General features: G+C 38.8%; 1 pseudogene; it reads left to right on the forward strand.

Moving 5' to 3' along the window:
• The window catches only part of LOC113084494 (neogenin-like), a 73,021-nt pseudogene extending 62,549 nt beyond the window's left edge, over positions 1 to 10,472 (forward strand).
• The last annotated feature ends 162 nt before the right edge of the window (positions 10,473 to 10,634 follow it).

Genomic DNA, 10,634 nt, shown 5'->3' on the forward strand with positions numbered 1-10,634 from the left:
TGTAGGCTACCATTCATAGACAGGCAACCACCATTTAACATGCTATAGATCAGCTTATTCAGCCTTATTATTTAGTCTTTTTTCTTTTCTGTTTTGTATAGCCTATAGAAATAATATATTTAAGTATCAGTTTTATGAAATATTTATTTTATAATAAATATTAATAAACATTTTGTGGTGATAGTATAAAGTTTATAAAAGTTACAGTATTTTGTAATGAAACAGGACTTTTTGTTTAGCTCTTGACACGCCTAAGTATACTATAAATAGTGTCCCTTCTTAAATTTTTCAGTAATGTGTGATAACTTAAAATATGTTGTCAGTACTATTAAAATAAGATTAAATTGAATGGTATTTAGGAGATTATGGTTTTTGCGTGACTTTTTTTGCATTCAGCTAGACAACCCTGTCTTAGCTGTTATCATAGCTTAGGCTTTTTATTAAAAAAGAAAACAGCAATGGACCATGGAAAAAGACTGTTGCAGGTGTATTTTTTTATTTGCATTACACTTACATTTATTCATTTAGCTGACGCTTTTATCCAAAGCGACTTACAATTGTTATATATGTCAGAGGTCGCACGCCTCTGGAGCAACTAGAGGTTAAGTGTCTTGCTCAGGGACACATTGGTATTTTATGGTATTATTATTTTATTTTTTTGCAGCGGGGCAACTCAAGAATGTTGGGCACACAAGTACTGTGGCTCTTTTGCCCCATGGCCAAGATGGCCAAGCCAACATCAAAGTTAGTTCACTAACTTTTAATTCTAGTTATTATTATTATTATTAAGTCCATTTCAATATCCAACCGTACCTGTCACAAAAAAAAAAATATCATTCATTTGTTAAAATTTTAAGTAATTGAACAACTACTTTCTGATTCATTCTTAATAACAAATTTAATTAATTGTAATAATTTTTTATACATTTTTAATCAAAATGAATATTGTCAAAAATGAGAGAGAAAAAAAACTCTAATTAATAATTTCATAATTTCATGAAATTGTTCATTAATAGTATTATTATTCATTTACGTTTCTTTTTACAAAATGAATTCATTATTCTATGTGCCCCTATTTTGAAAGGCTCTCCCTCACACAGTAAAAGCAATGTAGCAATAAACTCTTTATACCTAACTACCAACATACCATCCTACATGATGGGAACGAAGAAATATTCAGGCCCTGAAGCTTGTCACCATGTACCATTTAATGTCTTTCCCATCTAGATCTGTTGTGTGTGATTATGAGTGTGTTTACCGAGGTGAAGCCCTCCATTTGACAAACCCCTTGATTGGAATGTGATTTCTGCAGCATTGGCCCTCTGGAGGTCTGCGGCTTCACTGCGGCTTCACTGGTGCTGCTGATGTTTTGCTCGATTGATGAGCAATCAGTTGTTATTGGATTGGGTGAATGGCTATTGATGAGCTGGCCAGGGTCCCTGTCAGTCACTCGGCTGGATGGAGAGAGAGAATGTGATCAAGAGAGAAAAATATATATTTTAAATCCCTGCTGTGTGATTGTACAATCAGAAACATCCTTGTTTCTGCACACCCGCTCCATACAGGAAGCTCTCTGTGGGATTATGGGGCTTTTGGGCTTTGACAGGAAGTGGCACACGCGCTTCGCCTGCCGGTCGTCCGCTTTCTCTCCACCCAGCTAATGGCAACGATCATAATGACCTCATGACTTAAACATGAGTCCAGAAATAACAGGACAGATATAAATAAAGGTGTGAAGCATTTAGGCGGGCCATCTTTTTCCTGCTGCGCTGTACCATTCTCAATCTTCCTGTGGGTTTTAGGTTACGCAAACAGACTGTCAGGTGGGATTGAAATGCACACGCCATCTCTGTTTCAGCAGGCAGCAAGAGTTTATACAAGTCTTCAAGAACCAGGGAAGTTCTTAGAACAAGACACAATCAAGCTGATTTATTTACCCCTTTGTCTTTCATAAAAGACTGTGTGTTTTGGGGTGTTCTGGGTAGTTGATGGGGTGTTCTTGGTAGTTGATAGGGTGTTTTTGGTGTTCTGCATGGTTGTTAGGGTATCCTGGTTGTTCAGGTTGGTTGATAGGGTGTTCTGAGTAGTTGAAAGGGTATTTGGGGTATTCTGGGTAGTTGATAGGGTGTTCTGGGAGTATTTAGTGTTTGTTAAAGCATTCTGGGTGGTTAAAAGGGTGTTCTGGGAGTTCTGGGGGGGGACGATTGCATGTTCTGTGGGGTTGATGGGATATTCTGGTTGTTCTGTGGGGTTGACAGGGTGTTCTGGGTAGTTGATAGGGTGTTCTGGGTATTTTGGGTGGTTGACTGTGTTCTGGGAGTTCTTGGTGGTTGATAGGGTGTTTTAGGGAAGATTTTAGGGTGTTCTGGGTAGTTGATAGGGTGTTCAAGGTGGTTGATAGGGTGTTCTGGGTATTTTGGGTGGTTGACTGTGTTCTGGGAGTTCTTGGTGGTTGATAGGGTGTTTTAGGGAAGATTTTAGGGTGTTCTGGGTAGTTGATAGGGTGTTCAAGGTGGTTGATAGGGTGTTCTGGGTAGTTGATAGGGTGTTCTGGGTATTTTGGGTGGTTGACTATGTTCTGGGAGTTCTTGGTGGTTGATAGGGTGTTTTAGGGAAGATTTTAGGGTGTTCTGGGTAGTTGATAGGGTGTTTCAAGGTGGTTGATAGGGTGTTCTGGGTAGTTGATAGGGTGTTCTGGGTATTTTGGGTGGTTGACTGTGTTCTGGGAGTTCTTGGTGGTTGATAGGGTGTTTTAGGGAAGATTTTTAGGGTGTTCTGGATAGTTGATAGGGTGTTCAAGTGGTTGATAGGGTGTTTCTGGGTATTTTGGGTGGTTGACTGTGTTCTGGGAGTTCTTGGTGGTTGATAGGGTGTTTTAGGGGAAGATTTTAGGGTGTTCTGGGTAGTTGATAGGGTGTTCAAGGTGGTTGATAGGGTGTTCTGGGTATTTTGGGTGGTTGACTGTGTTCTGGGAGTTCTTGGTGGTTGATAGGGTGTTTTAGGGAAGATTTTAGGGTGTTCTGGGTAGTTGATAGGGTGTTCAAGGTGGTTGATAGGGTGTTCTGGGTAGTTGATAGGGTGTTCTGGGTATTTTGGGTGGTTGACTATGTTCTGGGAGTTCTTGGTGGTTGATAGGGTGTTTTAGGGAAGATTTTAGGGTGTTCTGGGTAGTTGATAGGGTGTTCAAGGTGGTTGATAGGGTGTTCTGGGTAGTTGATAGGGTGTTCTGGGTATTTTGGGTGGTTGACTGTGTTCTGGGAGTTCTTGGTGGTTGATAGGGTGTTTTAGGGAAGATTTTTAGGGTGTTCTGGATAGTTGATAGGGTGTTCAAGGTGGTTGATAGGGTGTTCTGGGTATTTTGGGTGGTTGGACGGTGTTCTGGGAGTTCTTGGTGGTTGATAGGGGTGTTTTAGGGAAGATTTTAGGTTGTTCTGGGTAGTTGATAGGGTGTTCAAGGTGGTTGATAGGGTGTTCTGGGTAGTTGATAGGGTGTTCTGGGTATTTTGGGTGGTTGACTATGTTCTGGGAGTTCTTGGTGGTTGATAGGGTGTTTTAGGGAAGATTTTTAGGGTGTTCTGGGTAGTTGATAGGGTGTTCAAGGTGGTTGATAGGGTGTTCTGGGTAGTTGATAGGGTGTTCAAGGTGGTTGATAGGGTGTTCTGGGTAGTTGATAGGGTGTTCAAGGTGGTTGATAGGGTGTTCTGGGTAGTTGATAGGGTGTTCAAGGTGGTTGATAGGGTGTTCTGGGTAGTTGATAGGGTGTTCTGGGTATTTTGGGTGGTTGACTGTGTTCTGGGAGTTCTTGGTGGTTGATAGGGGTGTTTTAGGGAAGATGATTTTAGGGTATTCTGGGTAGTTGATAGGGTGTTCAAGGTGGTTGATAGGGTGTTCTGGGTATTTTGGGTGGTTGACGGTGTTCTGGGAGTTCTTGGTGGTTGATAGGGTGTTTTAGGGAAGATTTTAGGGTGTTCTGGGTAGTTGATAGGGTGTTCAAGGTGGTTGATAGGGTGTTCTGGGTAGTTGATAGGGTGTTCTGGGTATTTTGGGTGGTTGACTATGTTCTGGGAGTTCTTGGTGGTTGATAGGGTGTTTTAGGGAAGATTTTAGGGTGTTCTGGGTAGTTGATAGGGTGTTCAAGGTGGTTGATAGGGTGTTCTGGGTAGTTGATAGGGTGTTCAAGGTGGTTGATAGGGTGTTCTGGGTAGTTGATAGGGTGTTCAAGGTGGTTGATAGGGTGTTCTGGGTAGTTGATAGGGTGTTCAAGGTGGTTGATAGGGTGTTCTGGGTAGTTGATAGGGTGTTCTGGGTATTTTGGGTGGTTGACTGTGTTCTGGGAGTTCTTGGTGGTTGATAGGGTGTTTTAGGGAAGATGATTTTAGGGTATTCTGGGTAGTTGATAGGGTGTTCAAGGTGGTTGATAGGGTGTTCTGGGTATTTTGGGTGGTTGACGCTGTTCTGGGAGTTCTTGGTGGTTGATAGGGTGTTTTAGGGAAGTTGTTAGGGTGTTCTGGGTAGTTGAGGGGGTTTCCTGGTTGTTCTTTATTATTGACTCGGGTGAAGTTTGAGCATCATCTGTGCATCTGTATAACAGTGACCTGAGTCACCAGTAGCAAACAATGAAGTGCGCTCTGTTGGACAAACTTAGTATTTACACCATTCAGAAGCATTTAATCTGCGTTATATGTTCTTTAAAAAAAATTCATATCGGTGGCAAATATACAGGCTCATATCAGCCCGATAATATCGGTTAAACGATATATCGGTCAGGTTCTAATGTTCTACCGTTTATAGGGTGTTCTGGGTAGTTGATCTGGTGTTCCATATAGTTTTTAAGGTGTTTTAAATGGTTCTTAGATGGTTTCTTACTTTCTTATGTGTTTATCCTCAAGTTTAGAGGTACAAGTATGAACAGTTACAATAGTAGCGCTTGACTTAGTAAACAGCACTAATTAATTGTCTCAATAACTTGGTTTGGTTGTAGAAGCGGTTCAGGCAGAAGTCGGACTGCACTAAGAAAACATTCTGCTGAAATGATCCTGAGCTTTCATCTCAATAAGCAGACGTATTAGGAGCGCTGAAGATGTGAGACGAGTATATCAGGTTGTAACCTTTGTAGTGCCAGCCTCTTTGTGCACGATGCTATTTGATCTTCAGAGGAAACACTTTAATGCCATTTTCATATCAACATGACACGTCATTCCTTCAGCTATCACATCATCCTCCTCTTTTATCTTCCTCACCTCTCATTTATTACCCCTTTCTCCTTGTAAGATTTTCAGGGATGAAGTACTTGAGTCCTAATGCGGTTTATTTGGGGTTTAGATTTTAAAGGAGTCCTATTATGCTTTTTCACTTTTTTTAATTTTAGTCAGTTTGTAGTGTGTGTGTGTTTGGGCATAAAAAAGATCTACAAAATTACAAATCTCAAAGTCCACTCCAAAAGGGAGATATTGTTTTTTTGTTTTTGTTTTTTAATCCCTTTACCAAAACCTTTTTGTTTGTTTACATTTTGATGATTAAAGCTCACGGTTCATCAAAGTAAAAAATCCAGTAATTAGATTTTGACAGCACTCCTATATATCAAAATCAATCATAATGCTCCTTCGTTGTGATCATTATGTTAAAAAATTTTTTAAACTAATTTGACAGATTCAGTTCTTTTAATTAAATATTATGAATCTGTTTTGGTTTCTTTTAAGCCATTTTAGAGCAGAGGCATAAACATCAAGATCAAGTATCATCAAGCTGATGGGAATTTAGAGCTGTAATGCCCTGCATACTGAAAGAGAGGTACAGAACTTCAAACCCTAAAGTTTCCCAGTATCCATTTTTTGATCCTACGCTGATTGAATCCACACCCTGGGGTCTGCTTCAGATTTCTATTTCTGTTTTATTTCATAGTGTTTTTTTTGTGTGCATATCTAATAATAATAATATCCCAAGGTCCCTTCTGTGCTTGATGTAATTTCCTGACTTAAGATCTTGCCTTTGAAGGGCAGTGTGATCATTTCCCCCCCAACTGTGAAGCCCTGACAGAGAAGAGAGGAGATTTGAGGTTAGCATTTTCATTGGGATGTTAAATAAATCAAGATATTAATGCAGCAGCATACAGCGATAACGTTGCAGTTATTTTTTTGGAGTCCCATGATGCCATTGTTTTCATCGTCAGAGGTCATTCATGACGTTTTATTTTTACCCATCAGGTGTCTTATCTTAGGTGGGTGTTGTTTTTCTGTCTGTACTCATGCTGAGTCAGGATATGAGCAGGAAGCTCTGTTCAGGGGGCTGCAGTGCCCAGTTTGGCACATTGCCGTCTCCAGCTGGTCTCTGATGCCCATAAGTGTGCCAGACATGCCAGGCTAGCAGACACCTCACCCACTCGCACCCGCGGCGTCACACAGCGATGAGGGGTGTCTCTCACACCTGAGGGTGATGCCCGGACATAAGCTGTGATAGCACTACTATTCTGTTCTTAGTTTTTGTTGGTCTTATTCTATACTGTCCTGTTATAATCTATTTTCTATTGTAATCTTTCTTATCTATTTTATTCTATTCTGTGCTATTCTGTTTTTCTCTTCTTATCTGTTCTGTTCTTTCTGTTATAATGTAATCTATTATCTTTTGTTTTATTCTATTCTGTTATTCTGTTACAGCGTTAGCTCAACCAAAAATACAAATTATTCACCCCTGGGGCATCTTAGGTGTATAGACTTTCTTCTTTCAGACGAATTCAGTCGGAGTTATATTAAATATTGTCTTTGATCTTTCAAGCTGTTTAATGCCATTCAGCAGATGTTGCATGCATCAGTTCAAAAGAAAGTTTAATAAAAAGCACCCATCCATAATAAAAACTGTCTCACATAGCTCCGGGGGGTTGATAAAAAGCCTCATTCGGCGAATTGATGCTTTTTTTGTAAGAAAAATATCCATATTCAAAATGTGATAATCATTTTAATGTAGTTTGCGCCGGTGAGTCTCATGAAAACCAACGTTTGTTTACAGGATCAAGGGAAGTTACATTTCCTTACTTTAGCAAAGGAAAACCAGTCTCCTCTGGCTTATTTCGAAATCTTCTGACATTCTCCTTTACAAATCCTCGTTCTGTACTTCTAATTAGAGACCGTTGTTTTGTTTTGATCTCTTCGCTGCGCTTCCTCGTTCCTCACTTCGGAGCGGTGCATGCACAAAGCCGAACTCAAACGTCATCGGCCCCAGAACTGCTTCTGTTTACAACAGAGATCGCAAGCTAGAATAAAGTGATTTACGTTTTGAATATGGACGTTTTTCTTTAAAAAAAGGCATCGGTTTACTAGAGGAGGCCTTTGTTCACCCCCCGGAGCCGTGTGAGACACTTTTTATTATGGATGGGCACTTTTTATTAAACTTCTTTTGGACTGACGCATGCAACACCTGCTGAGTGGCATTAAACAGCTTGAAAGATCACAGATTTTTTTTATTTTTATATATAACTCTGACTGGATTCGTCTGAAAGAAGAAAGTCATATAGACCTAGGAGTAAAACACAGCCTAATTTTCATTTTTGGGTGAACTAATCAAATGAAACCTCATGAAAATAGCCATAGAAGCTAAAATGTTGTCAAAAAGAAGGAAATAAAATAATTTTTTTTAATTCTGTTTTTTATTTTTTTCTGTTGTTTTATTCTAAATTAGTTTTTCTATTTGTTCTTTTCTGTTTCTGTTTCTTTTCCAATCAATTTAAGTCTATTCTGTTATTTTCTCTCTTTGCTGTTTTATTCTATTCTGTTTTTATCTATTTTATTATATTCTATTGTCTTATAATCTTTTCTTTTCTATAATAATCTTTTCTTTTATTCTGTTCTATTCTGTTCTGTTCTATTATAACCTATTCTATTCTTTTTGGTTTTATTCTATTCTATTATAACCTATTCTTTAGTTTTATTCTTTTCTATTCGCTATTCTATTTTAATCTATTCTATCTTTAGTTTTATATATTCTTCAAGCGTATTCTATTCTTTTCTGTTGTACTCTATACAGCGTACAGCGAATAGCCGCTTCTCTTCAGTTTTGCGGGAATCATTCTTCCTGGAGCTGATTAGCTATTCCCGCAGGATTCTGAGTGTTACATTGTGTTGTTTGTTGATGTTGACCTTAAAGAAAGACTCATCCCCAGAAATGACACACACAAACAAACGCATATACAGTATGGCGATGCTTTTTCTGTAATTCTTTAGCTAATTTGCGTCTACGACACATTTCGTAGAATGTGCTATTTTTAACTACTTCAGATGAAGTCGTCAGTGTGTTTTAATTGCAGGGACAGATGTGAAACTGTAATTAACTTGTGCGTACTGATATGAATGTTAATGATGGTTAATGCTTCCCCTCAGTGTTCGTAACATGTCGTTGGCTGCATGTTTAGCCTGGTGTTCAGCCTCCATCTCCTGCTCGGTCTCATAGTAGATTTGCTGTTTCCTTTTGATTTTGATGTCATTGTGGTTGTCTTTTCATTTACGCCAATTATTTTACGTTCTTTTTTTTTCTTTTTCTCGCCCTCCCTCTCCTCCCTGAACTGTGTATCTATAATTTACCCCCTTGTTACCCCCTTGTTGGCCCTCTCGTCACAATCACCCCCCCAACGTACTCAAGACGTTGCCCTTCCTTCTGCTGTCCCTTCACTGACTGATGCCACTACTGACCATGTAGCGTCCAGCCCGGCCGAGCGCAGCGGCCCGACGCCCTCCCGCCCCGCGTGATGTCGTGGCATCTCTGGTGTCCACCCGATTCATCAAGCTGACATGGCGACTTCCTGCCGAGCCGCACGGGGAGAACATCACCTACTCTGTGTTCTACAGTCTGGAAGGCACTAACAGGTTAAAGACGCTGACAGATGTGCATGTGTTTGCTGTTTAACGTGGGCATGCATCGTTTTAAAGAACGGTGTATGCTGCCTCTGCAGGATGCTAAAGGAACAGCAACAGGAAATGCAAACTGTAACACTGTGCTAATGTTTAGAATAGCATAATAGTACACTACACTTACTGATTCTCCATCAAACATTTAGGATTTGGGAGGAAGGTGTCTGGGGTCAAATTGTAAGAATTGGTCATTGAAGAATACATTGATTGACCACTAATCTGAATATTTGGGTGAATGCATCATCTACAGTGTTTATGGATCTGAGTATACAGTATATTCTGGGGATTTTCAGTATAAAAAAAAAAACGTAAAATACACTGTTAAACTACTAGATTTAACAATTTAAGCAACTTAATCGTGGTGTGGAGGTCACGTCATCCTATATTTCCCATCTGATGTCCAGGGTTGTTGATTAAAATTATTAAAAACATTCAAGTTTAATGAATGTATGAGTGTTAGATTAAAAATGTGAAACTAAATAAAAATTATAAACTTTGCCTGAGCGACTAACTGAAATAAGTTTGAAACGAATAAACGCATAAACTGAAATAAAAATGAATTAAATGTAAATAGTCATATTTAGAAATGAATAGATTATAAATGTCTGCCTTGGCAACATTTCTAAACATAATGTTAAGTATATTTTTGGAAATAAATATGAATTAAAACTTAAATGAAACTTAAATAGTAAAAAAAAAAAAGAATGGAAAACTATTTAGTTATATATTATATTTAATTAATATTAAATTCAATTATTAATAAAAATGAAAAAAGCATGTAAAATCTTTAAAAATTAAACTAAAATTCAAATAAAAACAAAAAAAGCTAATTCAAAATATAGATTCTTAGCTGTTAAAAAAAAAATTTACACTACTGAAATAAACAGTTTTTTTAACATCTTTTTTTGTTTATTTTAAGACAGATTTGATCCAATTTAATTAGCTAGCTTTGAACAATTATTATTATATATTATTATTATTATTATTATTATTTAAAGTTTATTTGACAGGGACAGCGCACAATTTAGACAATGCACCAGAGTTAGCTAACAGCTAATTTGCATCTGTTGTCCCTGGGCAGGTAGACAAAACTAAAAAATTAAACAACAAATATTATAAAATCAAGCTATAAATGTATCAGCTTGCTTAATAAGATTTTCAGAATACTCCTGTAGAAGGCGCTTTATGCTGATAAACGCACTTATATATAATATATATATATATATAAAGTGCGTTTATCAGCAGTTAATCAGCGTGTTATTATGAATTACGTTCTGATGCATTCTGGGGCACAAATTTGAGTTCGGAAAATCTGCGTTCACATGCCTCACTAGCATGTGAACCTAATTTTTATGCCTAAAATCATACATCAGACACTTTTGCGCTATTATGATTTCATATTGCGGTTGTTTTGCTCGTAGGGAGCGTGTGGAGAACACCAGCGGACCGGGAGAGATGCAGGTCACCATCCAGAACCTCGTCCCCGACACCAAGTACACCTTTCGGGTGGTCGCGTCCAACACTAACGGCCCGGAGAGAAGCTCCACCCCACTTACAGTGGCCACCAGCTGGAGGGTAAAAACACACACGTACACACACTTCAAGTCCGCCTTTGACCGCTCTGAGGTTCTCTCTCTTGTGACCACACTGCTCTTGTTTGTGCGTGTCCAAAGCTGCCGGCGCTTGTTTACCGACGCTGTTGATCTGGGGACGCTGTGGTTTCTACACACACTGCCT

This window comes from Carassius auratus, unplaced genomic scaffold (assembly GCF_003368295.1).
Source record: "Carassius auratus strain Wakin unplaced genomic scaffold, ASM336829v1 scaf_tig00040146, whole genome shotgun sequence".
NCBI classification, from domain to species: domain Eukaryota; kingdom Metazoa; phylum Chordata; class Actinopteri; order Cypriniformes; family Cyprinidae; genus Carassius; species Carassius auratus.